Here is an 18,007-nt window from a genome sequence, read left to right as displayed (position 1 = left end):
TTTTCTTGTTTACACTTCCACTATTCATTTCTATACTTTTTCGAGATGCATTTTTTCCACACTCAGTGGTATTTAGTGAGGGCTAATTCTCTGCAGAGCACTGTACTGAGTACATGGGAGAATATAATAGCATCAGTAGATATGATCCCTATTCTAAAGGAGCTGGGCCACTCCAGATAAAAGGTGGAAGTTTTGTCAATTGACCATTCTAAGCAATGTCCCTGGGGGGAAAAAAAAGTCTACATTCCTCACAATACTCTGCGTAGGTAATTTGGGGTTGAACGGGAGGTAAATGTTAGACGAAATCAAACTAAAATGGAATTTACCGATGGAGAGGTCACTAAAAATTTCATCACTGCTTAATATCAAAGGTTCACACAAAGGTTTAAGATCTCAAGATAGGTGTAAGAAAATTAGGAAAATATGATTTAATTTTCTAATATTTGCTGACAAAGCATCAAAAATACTGCAAAGGTGCATCCTCACTGCAATTGCACACTCACTTCCAGCTACCAGATATGACCAGTGAATGCCAATATGTTTGTAAAGTTCAGAATTAAACGATTACCAAAACTGAAAATAAAAGTTGTCTTTAGGTTGGCTATACCTTGGGGAAATATTTTATAGGAGTCTAGTCGATATCACTTCACCCAAGTCCTAAATCCATATTTTCTCACTTTTACGTAACTCTGATATCACTCAGCGTTCAATATGTTGTATGCTAGAATACTTGTAACGTGGTATCCTTGTATTTTAGAATTCCTTTTCTTGACAGTGCAAACTCCAAAGGATGCACCAAAAAAAAAAAACATGTACACATAAAATAACCAGTCATTCTACCTCTAAGAAGCCACTCAGTAGGCAGACCTACTAATGAACATTAGACACTAGTAATTATTTAATTTAGGACAGAATTTTCTATGCCCTCAGAACATTAAATTTGGGTAGAGTTTAAATAAAAACAACTACTTTATTTCCATCTACTTTCAATTTGAATACATTAGCTTGAAAATTAAATATATATTTTTTGAGAGCTATTACCGTGGTATAAGCTGTAAGAGCCGGTTATGAACTCTTCTCATCTCACACAAGGATTACACTAAGTCGCTTTGACACAAATAGTTTCGAGACTAATCTTCCAGCATATTTCAAGTGACACTAGGCTCAAGAATCTAGCTCTAAAATTCACCTTCAGGATCATTAAGTCCTGGATGACTTTTACTCAACCAATTCTATGCAACCACACTGAAGGACAAAGCTAAGGACCTAGAAGCTGGTGTAACAATATATTTCCAGTCCTGTGGGATGTTATTCCAAGTCACAAGCTTCAAGCATCATCTAGTATCACTGAATCAACTATAAAGGAGCTGTTGTATGCTGATGATTGTGCCCTTGACTCCCACTCGGAAGGTATTCAAATGGCTACCACTGAATGCCCAAAATCAACCAAATACCATGCCTTGAAAATAAAACTATAAAAAAATTGAGGTTTCCTAACCAGTTTACAAAAAGTAAATCTTACACACATTTCCACTGGTGATTGTTAAAAGCTGTCATTTCAATTTATGTCTCTTTCCCCTAGTTGACTGTTACCTTCTGGGGGAAGGGCTGTCTTCTACTTTTATTGTAATAATAATAATAATAATAATAATTGTGGCATTTGTTAAGCACTGCTCTAAGCACAGGGGTAGATACAAGGTTATTTGGTTGGACACAGTCCCTGTCCAACATGGGGCTCACCATCTTAATCCCCATTTTACAGATGAGGTAACCGAGGCACAGAGAAGTGAAGTAGCTTGCCCAAGGTGACCCAGCCTACAAGTGGTAAAACCGGGATTAGAACCCTCTGGGGATATCAGGGAAACTGGAGATTAGCAACTAAGAACTAGTGCGTTGCTATTTTGGGATGTTGAATGGGTGATTTATTATTTTCAATTTCACCTATTTTCAAAGTATCTCTCTTTTCTCACTGATTGCTAATGGATCTGAACAGATCTTCTTTTTACTCCAGAGCTTGACACATAGAAAGGCCTAAATAAACACCCAAACTAAATGTCATACTTTAGGGGACTGTGAAGCATTAAAGTCTGTTATATTTTATAGTGTGAAGAGATGGAGACTTAGTATCTTGTGTCCCATGGCAGGTTTATGCTTACCACTGAATAGTGCAGCAAAAGTGTTATGATTCTGAAAAATGTTTCAATCTTCCAAAAATATCAATGCATCTATTATATTATTCTCCATAGTGAGACTGGCCAATTTGTAGTATTTGTACATTTTTTAAATCATAGGCCTCAATAAAATGTTAGGGGCCTAAATGGAGCATTTGACTGCTCATTTAAAATACCTATGACTCACTAAAAATGTATATTTCCTGATGTTTAAAAATCTGGATCATCTATTTTAGATGCAATAAATTGAAAGAACATTTCAACAGATAAAGATCTTTCGGATCCTCTTCCTTTTCGTATTACCCTTTTTTTTACTAGATGCAATGGAGACATGAAATTCTGACCATAATGCCTACATTCAAACTTCATATTACTATTGTCAACAAGACGGCACTGATAAAGCCCTTTATACTTGGAAAGTGCCTGGTTGTTTTTTTTTTTAGTTACTACTCTTGATCCAGAGAAGATTGTAAGTATTCCCCAGATTTTACACATAAGGGAGCAACCATTACATGTTATGGGACTGTAAAGAACTCAGAACTTAATGCAACTAAAGAGTTTTTGCTTTTGAATTCCCTGTCATTCTTTTAATGACATTCGCTGAGCATTTACTATGTGCCAAGCACTGTACAAAGTACTGATTACCTAGATAATCAGGTTGGAAAAGCGGGACATGGGGCTCACAGTCTTAATCCCCATTTTACAGCTGAGGAAACGGAGGTACAGAGAAGTTAAGTGACTTGCCCAAGGTCACAGAGCAGACAAGTGGCAGAGCCGGCAGTGAAATCCAGATCCATATTATAACTCCCAGGCCAGTGCTCTATCCACTAGGCCATGCTGCTTCTCAATGTTTCAACCAACGTGTCCACCAGCAAAGTATAGTGACTGTTCCTGCTAGCTATACCAGCCTGGAAGAACAGCACTCGATTTGTCCCTCTTAGCCCCCTGATATTCTCTGGAATGTATTTTTATATTATCAATAGTATAGAAATGCATAAACCTGCCATACCCAGACGCTCAAAGATCTCTTACACATCGATGCATTTCAGAAACTAGATAAACCCACTTCAAAACCCTGCTTTATGGAAAACTCACCCTGTATCACTCACCTGTTCCAGTGTCCCACGCGTGAACACATAAGTATACATTAACCATTCTTTCTGACGCAAAACTGGTCTGTTTCTAAGCACACTCATGACATCAACTGAACATTCCTCAATTCCAAAACAAAGTCCTAGCCAAACTGTGTAGCGAAAACACACACTATGGCAGAACTGAATGGATCTACATTAAACAATGGCTAGTCCAAACATATACATTGAGAAAAGGATAACATGAAAACACTTGAGTGTTTGCTGACATATCTGTGCTCATTTTTCCATTTTTCATCTATTTGATTCTCTGAGGTTTTGTGGAAGAGATGAGAGGGTAAAGAGATAAACCTAACTAAATTAGGTACATTCCACCTAAAGGATTTTGTTTTAGACCACCTTGGTTTTATTTCAGAGTCCCTTATAAATTTGTTTCTAGAGAAGTTAGTGATTAAGTAACTAGCGCTAAATGTTTTCAAGAATAAACCGGTGTCTGCGTTCCGCTTTTTCCTTTCTAAACAAATTTAAAAAAAAGTTTTTCCAACTAAAGGGCAATTGAACAGCTGCAGGCGTCGTCTTCCTTCTTAGCCCCCCCGTAAGGCCTATTCTTACACCTAGAACTTGGGGGTCATTAGACCAACCCACCCTAATGCCCCCAACACTACATAGAGACAGGTTACAGGAATTCATGTTGGGTTTGCCTTTCTTAATTGCATAATTATTTGGGAAGTGTTTGGATTTTCTCCAAAGCATATAAAATCATTCAGTTTGTCAAGAAATGCTTCCCAAAATATTTACTGATTACTGAGCTAGTCCAATTAGAAGCGTAATGTTAATATAATGGCATGCTGCTTGAGAGCACTTAATAAGGCTCAATACAGCTGTAAGGCAGTAACACCTGTGATAATAGCGCTCTGCCTGGGATCTTTCTCCTGTGACCTTTCTGCACAGAGGTACATCAATTTCCTACATCTAACACTACATCCAGCCATAAAATGCTCCATAAGACCTCTTCTCCAAAGCCATTTCGAGGATTTTCCAATTAAGTTTTAAAAATCACTGATGCTACAAAGGTCATGTAGCCAGCCTTCTCTTCCTTCATACCACAAAGTCAAAGAAGTGTTGGCAGGGTTATCACACCGCAGAATAATCCCTTTCTCAAGATGATTTGTAAAAATTCCAGTTTCATTAGAACATAATAAAGAGTTGCTGCAATGGGAATAAAAATGATGCAAAATATTGACTTTAGATTGTGACTGATGAATATGACTAAAAGCCACAATTTATTGTAACAACTTAGATTTTTTTTGGCTCATGCAGATCTCACTAAGAGTAGATTGATCTACAATAGTCCCTGCCTTGAGGTGTGTGTGTGGGGAGAGTTGGGGAGAGATGTGTGCGTGCAGACTCATTTCTTTGTGGGAGGGAGGAGTGTGGGAAGCTCATTTCATGGCTCAGTGGAAAGAGCACGGACTTGGGAGTCAGAGGTCATAAGGTTCGAATCCCAGCTCTGCCACTTGCCAGCTGTGTGACTGGAGGCAAGTCACTTCGCTTCTCTGGGCCTCAGTTACCTCATCTGTAAAATGGGGATTAAGACTGTGAGCCTCACGTGGGACAACCTGATTACCCTGTAAATCCACCCCAGCGCTTAGAACAGTGCTCTGCACATAGTAAGCACTTAATACCAACATTATTATTTTAAGAGGAGTTCCTATCGCTTATATACGTGTCCTACCAATTCAGAGATGATGTCCTTGGCAGTGAATTCTCAGCTCTGGAGTGTGTGACTGAAAAGTCTGTTGAATGGCTCACAGTCCCTTCAACTAATCAACGATATTTATTAAACACTTACTATGTGCAGAGAACTGTACTAAACACTTAGGAGCATACAAATGAGTAGGTAGACATGTTCACGCTCACAATGAGTTGATAATCTAAACATCAAGTTTCCAGTCTGTACTAGGCACAGATAAATCCTAAACTCCTGTTAGACATGGGGCCCAAAAACAAGGCACTGTGGTATCTGTGAAGCATTTACTATATTCCAAACATAGAGGAGACTACTTGGGAATATTTAAGGTTGCTGTACCCTCCCTGAAACCTGGGGGAAACACCGAGTCCAGGGTCTGACACTGCCAGATTCTGTATTGAGAGAAGATGGTTTAAAGATTAATTTCTGCTTTTTATGCCCCTCCAGGTCCAGAGCCATAAAATGCCCACTCGCCTAACTCGTCTGTTAGCATCTACAATCTGCGGCTACCATTAAACAGTGAGTCATTCTAGAGAAAGCTGACCTTAAAATAATGCCTTTAATTCCATATATTATAAATGATGTATTTATCTTAATGTCTGTCTCCCCCTCTGGACTGTAAGTTTCTTGTGTTCAGGGTATCTCTCTACCAAATCTGTCGCATTGTTCTCTCCCAAGCAGCTTAGAACAGAACTCTGCACACAGTAGGCACTCAAAAAATACCATTGATGATGATGATTAATTTAAAGAATACTTTTATTTTCTAAAGCACTTTTCCATTCCTGATTTCTTTTTGTTCTCACAATAGCCCTATAATGTGGAAGGGCTTGGTATCGTTTACTTGTGCTTTACCACTGAGATCCTGATAAGTGACTTGTCTAATGTCTCGCAGCAGGCCAATGGCAGAGCTAGGATTAGAACCTAAGTCTCCAGGCCCCTGCTCTTTCCACTAAACCACAGATATTCCACCGAGGAAGTGAATATTAGCACAGAAGTTTGTTGGAACCGAGTGGCTGCTCCCGTCTGGCCCGGGTTTCCTAACCGACGGCCAAGCTCCCTCGGCTCAGAGCAGCCCTTCCTCCTGACCTGGTGTCTCGAGGCAGCAGGGACAGTGGTGACCCGAGCTAGGACTTGCCCTGCTGCAGAGGGTGGGCAATGTCACATTACCAAGTCAAAGCTTGAGCAAACAGGCTCATTGATTCCTGTCCACCCCCCTGTAAATCAGGACCCAAATAATGACCTTGTCAGATTCACGCACAGTAAAGAAAAGTTACTGCAGTTGAGGTTTCATTGCTATGAGGCCAGTCTTTTGTTGTGCTAGTTGTCTCCTACTCCTAATTTGTATTCTAAAGTCAGTCTCTGTAATGTTTGAAAAAACAGTCAAAACACACCGTACTTGGTCTTTCCAGTGATTTCCATAAAACATGAATTGAATGAGAGTTTATTTCTCATCTAGCCTTCTCCTTAAATCATTTATGCAGTTTTACATGCTGCTCTCCTAAGACAGTAGCTAATGGGTATTTATTCATGATCTATTATCTTTAGTTCTACATTCACAGAAACCATACCTTGGTGAGTTTTTAATTTTTGCTACTAAGACCGGCTGACGTTCACTTCTAGCTGTGAGTAATCAATAACCAATGCAAAGGGGATTTTTTTTTCACTAGTAAATATAAGCCAGGCATCTTAGTTCAGGTCAGGAAACTTGCCTGTGAAGTCTTGCGTATGAAATAAATCCCAAGCCCTTGGCTCATAAACAACGAAAAGACAGGTATATTGAGATAAGTCATCGCCTTCACCTTTATGGCAACAGAAAGGTAGGAGTAAATTTATTCTGTCAGAAGTTGGCTTCTGGTATAATATCAGTCCCGGTTAGTATGCTAATAAAAGTCAGTCTCTATTTTGTTGGGAAAACAAACCGCAAACATTCCGCGCACGGCCTCTCTGCCTTCGGCTTAGCATTACTTCAAAACAAGGAACCCAAACATTACTAGCTCACAATAGCAATGGACCGGTCACCTCCCTTCATTTTAACTGTCTGAAAGCTCTATTGGACAGTCAAGTTAGCCAACTTTAGGCTCCAATTTCTGTCTTAAAAATCCCTCATAACCTGCCAGCTAGGTATAAGAATCCTCCCCAAAGAACAGTTTAAACAGAGCCTTTGTTATAGGTAACTGATAAAGGATTCTCAATGCATAGGTAATGTCCACAGGGGGATTTTGGTTTGGTCTAAGAGATTATTGGTAAAAAGAAATAGAGGCAGGCACTTCTAACAATATCAATTCCTCTTGCCCTCAATATAATGTGAACAGTACACAGGTAGCTACAGGATCAGACTCCTTTTGAATAAGAAAGCTTTGGAGCAGATGAAATTATTTCAGTAGTCATTTTAAAATCATCCAGGTAAAAAAATGGTGTAATGAACACTACTTCAAGATTAGTTCACTGACTCCATTGTAGAATCACAATAATTCATGTTTCTGTTTTGCCATGTGACCTTGAGTGTAATTCATAAAAGATGGGTGAAATTGCTCAAGAGGCATTCAAAGGCATTCCAAGTGGCTCATGTGGTTATATGGCAGAACAGGCCTAGAAGGATAGAAGGGTTAAGGGAGAAAGAAAAAGAAGCGAAAATCAAGCATTTTTTCTCGCTGCTGGGGAACTGCAGAATGAAACCAACAGTTCTGCTAGAAAGAGTTACGTATTTTTTTTCTGTTTCTCCTTCACTGGGGATTTGAGGGAAGGAGGAGGAAGTGAGAAAGAAAAAAGGGATTGGATGAGGATGGTGGCTGCATAAAAGAAGAGGGCCAGAAGGATAGTGTGTAAATTGAATGAGTGTAAAAGAGTTTAAAGACAAGGAAAAAGTAAAGAGATCTGGTTTGATCTGGCTCTTCCTACTCTTCGGGCCTTTGCATGGAGGTGACTTGATGCTTCTGCCTGGTTCTTCCAGACCAGACCTGTTCCCTTTCCTGGCTTTCAGCAGTAGCTTTGGGAAGAAATGACAGCAGTAGTTGGGGAGAGGGGAAGCAACCAAGAAGAAGGAGTGCAGGGTTGAAATGCATGTTGACCATAACACCAGAAGATACAGATCATTCTTGATCACTTTAATTGTAACCTATGGTCTGATAAATAGAAGATATATGCGGTTTGGAAGCTATAAATAAAACTGGAGAAGGATTTAGTTGAAAAAGAAGCTTTAAGTCTGCAAGATCGCATAATTCTTGCTTTGAAACACTCCGTTGAGAGTTACAACAGAGATTTATAATGTTTTTGCTTGAATTGTGCTTCGTTATCTGATAAGACTAAGGTGAAAAACTGCATTAAGGGAAAGCTGCAGACTAGCCAGGATGTGTCATCGGGTTTATTAGAAGCACAGTTCTGGAAGTGAAGGGAGACCCCACAGGGCTCTGATTTGAGTTCTCTAGTCTTCTTAACCTCAACTCGGGTAACTCCTCCCTCACCTGATTTCAAATCTCCCCCATCAGTTCCAACCCCTCTTTAACTTTTGAATCCCACATCTCCTCTTCCAAGCCATCTCCATAAAGATGGTCAACCAGCACTTTAAAAGAAATAGGCCAATAACTTGCTTACTAAACCTTCTCCTCATAATAGTAATAATGGTATTTGTTAAGTGTTTACTTGTGCCAAGCGCTGTTCTAAGCATTGGGATAGATACAAGGTTATCAGGTTGCTCCACATGGGGCTCACAGTCTTAATTTCCATTTTACAGATGAGGTAACTGAGGCAAAGAGAAGTTAAATGACTTGCCCAAAGTCACATAGCTGACAAGTAGCAGAGCTGGAATTAGAACCCACAACCTCTGACTCCCAAGTACATGCTCATTTCACTAAATCAAGTTGCTTCTCATCTTAACTGTCTTAATTTTCTTATCACCATTGACATCATGTCTCCCTCTCATACCAGAAGCTACAGGTCATCTTCCCACTCTTCTCTGACTTCCCTCTTCAACATTCAGACTATCTCTAAATCTTACCAGTTTCTTCACAATATTTCCCTAATCTGCCCCTCCCTCACCTCCTGGTTTTACTGGTCTCCTTAGCTTCAGTCACTCCCTTCTTCCACTTTACCATATGTAGAGCTGCCCGAATCAGGCTCCTAAAATGTCAGTCAGAATGCATTATATCCTTCTTCAAAAACTTTCAACCTCTGTCCCTTCCTCTCCATGCTAAAAATAAATTCCTAAACATTGGGTTTATAACCTTTGAGAGTATCATCTTCATACCAGCCCTATTCTGCTGCTATACCTCAGTCCACACTCAACAAAATTAACCTTCCAAACGGTACCCTGTTCTCATCCATTATTTTGGCCCAAGGATGAATTAGCACATTTGGAAGATCTCTCTCAATCTTTCTCGATCACTCTTTCTCCATCTGTATCTTTCTCTCTCTCTCTCTCCTTTTTAAATGATACTCACTAAGCGCTGGGGTAGCTATAAGCTAATCAGGTTGGACACAATTCATGTCCCACATGGGGTTTACAGTCTTAATCTCTATTTCACAGGTCTTCTAACAAGCCAACTGAAGGGAGTGAGAAGGGGTGTCTTGCAGCTTTCTGGCAGGTTCCTATCTGCATCTCAAGGCAGGCAGGAATTGCTGTGCATCTGACCAGAGGGCAGGACTGAGTGACTTGCTGTGGTATTCTATCCATCCCACTTCTACACTGCTTCCGAAGCAGCATGACACATAGTGGATAGAGCAGGGCCCTGGAGTCAGAAGGTCATGGGTTCTAATCCTGACTCTGCCACTTGTCTGCTGTGTGACCTTGGGCAAGTCATTTCACTTTTCTGTGCCTCAGTTACCTCACCTGTAAAATGGATATAGAGACTGTGAGTCCTATAGGCAGTGTGTCTAACCGATTTGCTCGTATCCACCCCAGCTTAATACCATTATTATTATTATTCAAAACCCAGGGCAAACAGTGACTGGTGAACATGACTGAGTCCCAAGCTCCCTATAGATAAATGGTGGGTTCCTTTTATTTAAGCTGATCAGGAGTGATTTAGATGAATTTATTAACCAAGCAGTTCCTTTAGGAATTGTAGAGACTAACTATGCAAAGTGAAATACAGTAACCACGTCACTAACTTTCCATTAGAACTAAACTCTTCTGATCGCTATGAAGAATGATCAAATCTGGAACGGCAAATCCCATTCAGCATTTACCTCAAATAGCACAGGGGAACAATATAAAATACAACCTCACTAGATGATGACCTGCATACATCTTTAAAAAAAAATAGTTATTAAAGGGAAAATGATAACTTTTCACATGAAAGTGCAGCTCTTTAGCCAATGAATCCACTGCAGGAGGGCCAGAGAACAGCCAGAACAAACCAATGTACACATCGAGTCAAAATGCCAGGAATTAACAATCCCAGCCTGCTGTAAAATCTGGTCATGAAATGACCTGCAGAAGTTATACCATCAAAGTGGCTCTATGTCTGTGTTAAATCCCTAGATCATTTATCCTTTAAGCATGAACACTTTTAAAGGAAAGTGCAGCCAATGAGAAATGGGAACAAGATCTATTACATTTACAAGTTGTTTGGGTTATAAATTTAAATGCACCCAAGCCAAATGAATAGAAGTTTTCCCTGTAACATTATCTCAACAACTCAGTAAAGTTTAATCTGTGGCATGAAACTCAGGGAGGAAACTTTTCCAATTGGGCTCAGAGACTCATGGATTGGTAAATTTATATCAAGGAGTAAATGAAAAGTAATTAGTAGTTTAAAAATTTACATGTAGACATAGCAAGGAAGGGGATTCTTCTCCACTCCATTGTTGGGGGAAGCACCGTTTGATGCAGAGGTGGATAGGCAACCTCTGGAGGTTGTTGAGGAGTGCGAAAAGGCAGATTGAATTTTTTGTAGAAAAATGATCTGGGCAGCAGAGTAAAGTATGGACCGGACAGGGGAAAGAGAGAGGGTAGGGAGATCATCAAGGAGGCTGATGGATAGTCAAGGTGGACGGGATAAGTGCTGGGATCAATGAAGTAGCAGTTTGGACGGAAAGAAAAGGGCAGATTTTAGCAATGTTGTGAAGATTGAGCCGATGGGATTTGGTGACAGACTGAATATATGAGTTAAAATGTGAGAGATGAACCATGGGTAATGCCAAGGTGACAGGCTGCTGATTCAGAGCGGGTGGGGGTGGTTGATGCTGTCTACAAAGATGGGGAAGGCAGGATTTTGGTGGGAAGATAAGGAGTTCTGTTTTGGATATGTAAAGTTTGAGGTGTCGGTGGAGCCATGGAACTCGGTGACAGCAGACGCAGTGGAGTGAAGCTGGATATCAAAACACTGAATGTCAATCCTACTAGCACAGTACCGTGCCAGACAGGGAAAACCTGATGAATAAATACCCCATTCTCCTACAACAGGTGGCACTGACGATTGTAGAGGCAGAAGTGGGTGGAAAGGCTGAGGCAAGGCATGCTGTTCAGAACTCAGGTTAAAAACCTGTAATTCTAAATCTGAATTAGACCCACTTCATTTCTACACTGCATAAGGCTGTTCTTTATTTTCTCTCTCCAGCAACCAGGAGAACAACTCCAGTCTAATTCTTACTCCGCGAAATGCATTCATTTTCACCAACTGCTCCTATACTTCTTAAATCTATTGCTATGTATTTGAGTACAATTAAACCCCTTGGGAGAAACTTAGTTATCAACTTGTAACGATCATTAACTCTTTCTTTTCTACACCCACATGTCTGCCTTTCTAAAGTGCACATTTTCCAGAAATTTTCTCGGCCCCCAAGTCAGGTATACTTACTTCACTTTTCATGGTATCTGTTCAAGCATTTCAGTAATCTCTTTACTTTTACTTCATAAAGGCTCACAAAAATACTTTTGCCGTTTGAGTACTTTTCTCTAATACAAGCTTAAAGATGTAATTTCTTCCTATTTTGCTCCATCACATACTGAGTGTTTCAATAGAAAAATAATTATTTTACCTTATAAAAATTTATGAGATCAATCCAACACAAGTGGAAATGCCAAGATCATTTATGCCACTATTTTTCTATTCACAGCAATGGAAATATCTTGAAGAGTTACTCTTATGTGAACACACTGCTAAGTTGAAGGTATTTTATTCTATATATTTGGCATCATTTGACAAACAAGAGGATAATAGAAGAATAATATCATGAATTCTCCATCTAAACACTTGTACGTCTTACTTCCCTACTCTTCTCCAAGCATGAAGAGAAACCCTAAGATAATTTTCTATTCATATCCAGGCAGTGCTGTCCTTCAAACCCAAAGGTGATCCTCCCAGTGGTGAGATAGTAAAAACTTAAACTATGCCATTTACTTACTATTTGCTCTAAGGTTATTAGATTGGACACAATTCTTAACCCATGAAATTATACCCTTGTGCATGTGGTTGAAAAGACTGATCCATCACAAATTATGCATTCCACATTGTGTGCAGGTAGGAAATGTCCTTTGTCCGAGATTGCACCCACCTGAGGATGCTAATAATAATAATTATGGCATTTGGTAAGTGCTTACTATGTGCCAGGCACTGTACTGAGCGCTGGAGTGGACACAAGCAAATCGGGTTGGGCACAATCCCTGTCCCACGTGGGGCTCTCAGTCTCACATTTTACAGATGAGGTAACTGAACCACAGAGAAGTTAAGTGACTTGCCCAAGGTCATATAGCAGACAGGTGACAGAGCCTGGATTAGAACCCAGGACCTTCAGACTCCCAGGCCCTGCTCTATCCACTATATCATGCTGCTTTTCTGCAGGATGGTTGCAGGATGCTGCCAGAGATAGATAAGGCCTCAAGCGGGAGTGGGGGGTGCAGGTGTGATGCTGTTCAACTTATTTTATGCTATGCCCGAAGACTAAATGAGGTACCTAGACACTGCTGTCAGAGTGCTTTTCCAATCCATGAGAAACCTCCAACTAAGCAGGCTGGAAGTTACCAAAAATTTACCCAGAACCTGAAGCATGTTGATGACAGTGCTTCTGAGACAAGTACATGAAGACTTGCAAATTAGAAATCATTTTTCAGAGTCAGCACAGTGCTATGGACTGGCAATAAGCAGCAAGTCAACCGAGGTTCCATACCAACTTATATCTCTATACAAAACTCGAAGATTTTCCCTTGGAACATAGGACTGAATGTTGCCTCCAAATTCTGCTCTCTAGGCAGAATTCTGCTCTACGTCATGCAGAGGTAAGCAAACAGTTAACGAAAATCACTAGGACTTTTGGAGACAGAGAAATTTCAGCAACAGCCAGTTATCAACATTTATGCCAAAATTTAATGATGACAAAGCTGGAGGAGTATCCAATCTTCTCCATTGCTGAAAACTGTGAATCTACCAGAGGAGATCCTTGTGTGTGTGTTTCTGTGATTGGACAAATATAAGGAATGATAGGGTCTTAAATACACAGGTGTTTCTTCTCTATTCGGCATTCCTTTAGTGGGAATAATATTTAGATACCCATGGCAAGATTACCTTTAAGGAGACAAAATTCAGTTAAAAGATTGATGCTTCCTAACTTAGTTACACCTATGGTTACCATTCAGAGTGGGGAGGGAACAGCTATTATACTAACCACGTAGGAAGCTGGGAATGAAGGGAGGGTAGATTCACTTACAAATGCATCTGCTAACATTCAGACAGGTCTATCAGGGCATCTTCCAAAGGCTCCATGGAAAAGAAAAGTCTGAAGGGAAACAAGAGATGGCCAAAGAAGAAACTTAGCTCAAAATGTAGGGTTAGATTAATGCTGGACCTGCCCATGCTCTTTCAGATAGTTTTCAATGTTGATTATATAAATGTCTATTTCTTTCATTATTCTTAGCTCCAATATGGCAGAGAAGGGGTTGTCGAGCTATTAACTTGATTTATCTGTCTATTATTTAAAATATTTAGGCAAAACAATTCTTATTAACTCTCAGGTCATGTTTTGTGCTCCACTGATGCTAAAGAAGGTCAACATTTTAGAGCCCGGTTGAGTTTCATAAATCATAATTAGAATATTAATGCAATAAAACCATTATCTGAGTGCAAGCAATACATAAAGATATAAGTCTAAAAGGAATAAACAACCTGGTGAATGGTCGCACTGTTGCTTCAGAAACTCAGTTAATTGCATTTTGAAATATAGTTTCTTCCTAGGGTGCTCTAATTGATTTTGGAGGCATTTTCAATTAAAGTAGCAATGCAGAAGAAAACACTGTCCAACTTCATTTTTTCCCCAGAAAGCACCTTAAAGTTATTTATGTAGATTATAAGTAGTCGCAGTTAACTCATCCCATTAATAGCTGGTGGGCTTTGCAAGCACAGAAAACATCCTTTGGAAAAGATATTGAATACAATAATTCATTGGTCTGGGGGAAGACTTTTGGTTATCTTAAAAACAGAAGCTTTCCCTTCCTTCTTTCTCAGTTTATTACCTAGCACAAGAACTCCAACAATTAGTAATAATAACAGGGATACTTTTTATCCTAGTTTTCAGGCTTTTTCACCTGAAACATCTAAACTGAGCTAGCCCTTAACTTCTACAAAGATTAATGGCAATTCTTCATAACCTCATTCTAAAGACGACATTGCTCAACAATCTCATTCCAAACACTTGAACATTCTGAGGTACTGTGTTCCAGAGGAAAGAACATGGGCCTAGCAGTCAGTACATATGGGGTTCTAGCCTCAACTTCAAATGCTGTAGTCTGATCCTCGACAAGTTATTTAGCTTCTCTGTGCTTCAGTTTCCTCATTTTTTATGTGGGAATACCTAACTCTTCTAACTTTGAAGGGATCTTATGAGGATAAAATAAGAGAATTGATGCTAATCAGACCTGGAAAAAACAAGACCTACATAAATTCAAGGATTTATCATCATTTGCACACCAAGTCAGAGATGGTTGGGGAATTTATTTTTAATCAATCAATCATATTTGAGTACTTGCTCTGTGCAGAGCACCATACTAAGCAGTTGGGAGAGTACAATCTAACAACGTAACAGAGATGGTAGACTCATTCCCTGCTCACAATGACTTTACAGTCTAGACGGAGAGACAGACATTAATGTAAATAAAAATAAATGACAGGTGTGCACCTAAGTGAGTGGGGTTGGGGGGGGATGGTGAATAAAGGGAGAAAATATAAGTGCAAGGGTGACATAGAAGGAGTGGGAGAAGAGAAAATGAGGGCTAAGTCAGGGAAGACCTCCTGGTGGAGGTGTGCCTTCAATAAGGTTTTGAAGGGGTGGGAAGAGTAACTGTCTGTAGGAAATGAAAAGAGAGGTCGTAGGTGAAAGGTCAGCGACTAGATTGACAAGACGAGATGGAGGTACAGTGAGTAGGGTGGCGTGAGAGCAGCCAAGTGTGCAGGCTGGGTTGTAGTAGCAGACTGGCGAGGTGAGGTAGGAGGAGGCAAAGTGAATGAGTGCCTTAAAGCCAATGGTAAGGAGTTTGATGTGGGGGTGTTTGATGCGGAGGTGGATGGGCAACTCCTGGAGCTTCTTGGGGAGTGGGGAAACATGGACTGAATGTTTCTGTAGAAAAACCATCTGGGCGGCAGAGTGAAGCATGGACTGGAATGGGGGGAGACAAGAGGCAGGGAGGTCAGCAAGGAGGCTCATACAGTAATCAAGACAGGATAGTATAAACGCTCCGTCTAACGTGGTAGTAGTTTGAATGGAGAGGAAAGGGCGGATCTTAATGATGTCGAGAAGGTTGAGCCGACAGATTTAGTGACAGATTGAATAAGTTTGAGTAGGTTTCAGGCGAGGAGGCATATCAAATCATTCAAGCTCTTAGGTGGAGTTTGGGGGTTGAATTTTCTAGTTTCCCTGCCTACCTAGAGTCAACTAAAGAAATTATTGCTCAGTCCTCCACTTCATTTAAACTGAAAAGATATGGATTCTTGATCTAGCACTGTTTGGAGTTCAGGTCAAGCATTTAACTGAACTAGCTTATCCTATGGTTATTTCTTCCTCTGTTTTTCCTTATCAGCACCATTTCCTTCTAAACTCTCTTACTCCCCTTCACCTCAACATGACAATCTCTGGCCATTTTAATGTTCCATTCCTAGCTATCACAAGATCTACAGCTCTCCGCTTCAATTAAATAGTCCTCATTCCATTTTCTAATTTAGAGGGCCTCCATCGAGCAGATTAACAGTTCAAATCATTGAAGATGCTAGTTTGACCCAGTAAACAAAGACTGAATAAATCTCCTATCTCTTGGCTGGGGAAGGGGAAAGTTGACAACTGCAATCCTGTTTCCCTCACCTCTGCCTTAGTCTCTGAGACTTTAAAATCTATGAAGACTTTTGTACTGATCAGCAGTGATGTGGGGGGGGGGGGGGGGGGGGAGGAGAGAAGGGGGGCAACTCCAAAGTAAGGCCTGCTCTTTGGGAAGGGGGCAGTTCTCCCTACTGATCCATCCTTTCCTTGTATGGAAAAGCTGTAACATCAACTCATTCAATTGTGTGAAGTAGCTTCCTTTAGCAAACAAAGCTATCTTCAGAAAGAAGACACAGTATAAAGATACTTGTTCATTACCTCCCTCCTACTTTGATCCCCAGTGTCTGACCTGATTATCTTGTATCTATCCCAGCACTTAGCACTGAGCTTGGCCCACAGTAATCGCTTAAATGCCACAATTACAGTTTTACAGAAAAGGAATAGTTGCTTATTTTCCCCAATGCTTTGGCCTCTGGAGCAGAGACTGCTATGTGCCATAGAACTTAAAGCAGAGGGAGTTTAGGCAGATATCCTGTCTAGTGATTCATCCGGTGTTTTGCCCAAACTGCTCAATAAATACCACTGAATGACAACATTCTTACGGACCCTCAACATTTTTTGAATGGGTTGGATATTATCTTTTTTAAAATTTAAGGCATCAACAATGTATCCTTCCACACTCTCAGATTCAGGGTTTTTTATGCCAATCACATAACAAAGTAGCGCCTCCCCCAAGAATATTTATGTGAGTTTTCTTTTAGACCCATTGGATTTGTATGAATAACCTCACAGAGATATTTGTAATTTGTGAGGAGACAGGGTACTATTATTTTAAAACATATTTAATGAATTCTTCAAGCTGACATCCAACTTTATTAAAAATGTCAGGTAAATAAAAAATGAGTGCAATATATTCTTTGTTAAGACACCAAATGGTATGTTGAATGCCATCAAGACAGACAGGATAAGTCACAGGACATTAACATTATTGGAGCATTACACACTTTGATTTAATACAAAAAGCAGATATTAAAAATAAAAGGTAAATGTGGGATTTATAATTGTATTTTAACTTTATCTTGGCCTAAGAAATGAGCTTTAAAATGAAAAAGTACTTTTGTTTGTTGACAGAGATGAGATCAAGCCTTGAAAATTCTGAAAAGGGGGTTTTAATATACAGAAGTAAAAAAAAAATAGACGTTATATTTGAGACCCACGCTATTTGAGGGTTAGAGTTAGAGGCTTATATTCTAGTAGCTTAACTGGACCTTGGGAGTGATAGCTGGAAGAAAGGGTGGTAGGCAACGACCCGTGTAGCTGGTCTAATAGATCATTCTGTGGAAACAGGACATGCAGAAACCACAGATTTCCAAGATGACACTGGACAAACCAGGACATGCAGTCATCCTTTTTTTATGGTACTCAGTAAGCATTTACTATGTTCCAGGCACTGTACTGAGTGCTGGGGTATATACAAGGTAATCAGGTTAGACACAGTCCCTGTCCCACATGGGGCTTATAGGCTTAGTTGGAACAAGGATAATTTAATCCCTGTTTTCTAGATGTGGTAATTGAGACTCAGAGAAGTAAAGTGACTTGCCCAAGGTCACACAGAAGACTAGCCAGCATTAGAACCCAGGTCCTTTGACTCCCAGGCCTGTGTTCTTTCCACAAGGCCAGAATGCTTCCCTAGGCTATCCTCCACAATAATTTTATCTACATAGAGAAAGGAATGTTCCAATCAGCTATTTCTTAAG

General features: G+C 40.1%; 1 long non-coding RNA gene across 1 annotated transcript in view; it reads right to left on the bottom strand.

Moving 5' to 3' along the window:
- The window catches only part of LOC120638128, a 215,468-nt gene that overhangs the window by 161,763 nt on the left and 35,698 nt on the right, over positions 1-18,007 (bottom strand). The window contains exon 2 of the long non-coding RNA XR_005659626.1: positions 13,656-13,724. This is a non-coding gene — a long non-coding RNA (uncharacterized LOC120638128). The remainder of the gene's footprint in view (positions 1-13,655; positions 13,725-18,007) is intronic.

This window comes from Ornithorhynchus anatinus, chromosome X3, assembly GCF_004115215.2.
Source record: "Ornithorhynchus anatinus isolate Pmale09 chromosome X3, mOrnAna1.pri.v4, whole genome shotgun sequence".
Lineage (NCBI taxonomy): Eukaryota > Metazoa > Chordata > Mammalia > Monotremata > Ornithorhynchidae > Ornithorhynchus > Ornithorhynchus anatinus.
The sequence above is the reverse complement of the archived record's forward strand: the minus strand, read 5'-3'. Positions and strand labels throughout refer to the sequence as shown.